Below are 3,396 nucleotides of genomic sequence, written 5' to 3' on the forward strand. Positions count from 1 at the left end.
TGGTAACAAAGTCAAAAGTCCTGTAAATTGTAACCAGAGTCTCTTGTAGGTAGAGCGTGATAAATTGTGTATAGATCTATATTGGGTCTGACAAACCCGCACCTAAGCTGTTTGCAACAGCTAAACCGGCATGTCTGAGGTGACAAATGCCATTTAACGTGCGACGCCTGAAGAACGTCGTATTACGAGGCCGTTTGAGTCTTAGCATGGTTATAATAACTCACATGTGGTATTAACAAATCATAAGATTTGCGGGTTCTACTTTTAAATTAGCGAGTTATGTCGATTTAACTCACAAGAATTACTTTAAGTATGGAAAAATACTTGTACACTTTCATATCAAAAAGGGTATTATGCTGATTTAAAATCACTTTTATATCTTTAAGTATGGAAAATACTTGTTTACTTTCGGTCCTGGAATTTATGACTACCTAACTCTTATAAGGAAAATATTGGATTTTCTTTGGAAACATATTTCTGTTAAAACTACATTCATCTAGAATTGTTAGGCTTCGGCTATAATTGCTAAGTGTATATGTTAGAGTTATATAAGAATCTAGTCATAATCGACTTAGAATTGGTGGGCCCGTCTTTCTTCCTGTTCCTTGTTTGGTTGTGGATCTAGGGCAGACCCATTATATTTGACGGTTTATTTAATTTAAATCTTATATAACTTATATAGACTGAGTGATTATAGAAGGAATCTACGAGACTTTCTAGGGTTCATTATCGCATAAAATAGAAGGATTCATTTCATACTTGATAAAGAAAATATTGGATTTTCTGGAAACATACTTTGTCGTTTTTACAAAGAAAACGGTTTCTTCCTCAAACAAAACTCTTATGAACTCACCAACTTAATTGTTGACACTTTTTCAAAACTACTTGTATTCTTAGGAAATCAGTGAAACAGGAAAACCAACAACATTTTGAGGATGAGACGTTAAATTGTCAAAGAGTTAATTATGTCATCATAATGTAATTGATTTGAAACATGTAAACATATACTTTGGTGTAACTTTTTCAGTTATATTTATGATGGTTGTATTTACTTTGAGCACTATGTTACTCGTTGTTGTGATACTATACATGAAGTCCTCCACCTCCGAACGTTTCCGCCATCCTTGGTTTGGGGGTGTGACATATATATATATATATATATATATATATATATATATATATATATATATATATATATATATATATATATATATATGTTACTATATTATTATACAAACCTTACTATTTCTAAAAATAGATTTAAGACGTTCAAATATTTAAGCTAACAGTACAACAAATCATCATTAAAATAATATTAAATTGTAAAATCGTCCAAACATTTAAGCAACAAATACAATTAGTAATGCATAGATAACTTTATCTTCTAGGCTTTTGACGCAGTCCATTTATTTCCCGATCAAGTAATCTTAGATCTCGGCAAATTTGGCCCGTCTTTGCTTATTTCTCGCCCTATCTTCTTATATGAAATTGATTATAGAAATTAGATTGAATCATCTGTTTGCTTCTAGTCACACCCTATCATCACCAGCAGCACCCATCACCTTTTCTGCTCTGCTTCTGTAAAATCATTATTTTCTCCACCTCTATATAGTCACAACACCCACCAACGACCTACACTATTACGTTGGTGCAATGAAAGAAACACTCATCACATGTACAACTACACTCATTCAATAAGACCAACCCCCCTCATATCCGGTTTCATTCAAAGTTTGAAACCCTATCCCTTTCTTTTTTTGTAACCCTTTTCGTCTCATGACATCCTTCCACACTATGCCTCCTTTTCCAATCTGTATGTGCTTTTTTTATTAGAAGAAGATGGTGAGTAGAAACATTTTACAGAATCAACTTTGATAAGGAATGTGTTATTTTTCTACAATTGGTCTAAAACATGTTTTTTTTTGTGTTTACTTTTAGTTGAATGAAGAAAGGTGATGAAGGAGTTCAGATCCTCATGACACATCTGAAGATTGATCCAGTAAGCATCATCTACGTCTTTACAATCGATTTCTATTTTTGTTTTTTTATTTCTTACAATTTCTCATTTCTTTTGCTCCCCACATGAGGCCTGGAGAATGAAACACTTACTACATATATCCAAGCCAATATGATTGTCAGAACCATCACTAATGTTGGTGCTATTGTAAGTGTAAAGCATGATCCTGAGATTAATAACCGCCTATTTGCCATTTGCTTATCATTCATACACATACTTCAAACTATTAGCTTTCTTAGGTTCGAAATATTCTTTCTAATATGTTTATGTTTACATTTTTCTTTTACAATTTGTTATCTCTCTTCTTTATGATTTGACATAAGTGTTTGAAAAAGTATTTTCAGATCTAGATGAAGATGAACAAGAACGGGAATGAAAAAGGGTTTATAATGCTTTTCAGATTGCATGAGGTAGCAAGGTATTTTATTTATTTTTGAAATGTATTGAAGGAGTAAGTAGTTGTATATTATGTATGCAAGTTTTTTAATGTTTTGTCTTTTCCGCGTCCTTTTATTAGTATTATTAAATTTATATTTCAATTTTTTTCTAGCTAGATATTGTTGTCTAAGATATGTTTGTTTTAGTTACTATTTTCTTTTGTTGAGATTTAGATAAATATTGTTGATAAGGAGGTTCTTTTTCAAGAAAAAGAAAAAACAGTGGCCAAGAAGCACCAGGTGTTGGCAAGGTTACTTTAGTCTTTGCTCAACTCTTATTTGACTCTTCTGAAACACACACACATAGAAAGACACACATTTAAGCATCATCCATATGTTTCTATTATACATGTTTGGATTTATGTGTGTAGTTCCATTTAAATTCAATGTGTATAATTTTAACTACAAATACTTACCTTGTATCACACTTGGCAGACATAAATATTCAAACGTGAGATGGGGTAAATGGATCAATTTGTTTTTTACTCATAGATCTGGTTTCTTTTTTGTCTCAGGGATGAAGATAGGGGAAGCCAAGAAAACAGGGCATAAGAAATATGGATGGTTGAGGTAAGGATGCATACAACTAGGTGATATATGATGAAAACTACTCTTTTAATTAAATTTGGTAACACAATTTAACATGTGAGCGACATCACTGCCAAATTGAAGGCTAATAGTAATGGTACCATTTTAACGTTCAATGAAATGCCTCTACCAAAGACTCTTAGTCAGCATGCTACTTATATGCAAATCCATTCAACACACATAGTGTAGATATGGTATTTTTTATCATCCTTCATAGGTTTACACTTGTGTATCATGTATTTTCACTAGCTATATATTCACTCCCAACAACACATAAACATTGATTTAAAGGTATGTGTATGGTTATTGGATTGTAGAACGAGTTTGTAGTGACACAATCCAGTGAAGCAATTA

The 3,396-nt window shown here is 32.0% G+C and overlaps 1 long non-coding RNA gene across 1 annotated transcript; it reads left to right on the top strand.

Annotated features, from left to right (window-relative positions):
- The first annotated feature begins 1,612 nt into the window (after positions 1–1,612).
- Positions 1,613–3,161, top strand: LOC111879281 (uncharacterized). The gene is made up of 4 exons (XR_002846046.3): positions 1,613–1,842; positions 1,939–1,999; positions 2,353–2,435; positions 2,970–3,161. It is a non-coding gene; the product is annotated as an uncharacterized LOC111879281 (long non-coding RNA).
- Positions 3,162–3,396: the final 235 nt, after the last annotated feature.

This window comes from Lactuca sativa, chromosome 1, assembly GCF_002870075.4.
Source record: "Lactuca sativa cultivar Salinas chromosome 1, Lsat_Salinas_v11, whole genome shotgun sequence".
Classification (NCBI taxonomy): Eukaryota; Viridiplantae; Streptophyta; class Magnoliopsida; order Asterales; family Asteraceae; genus Lactuca; species Lactuca sativa.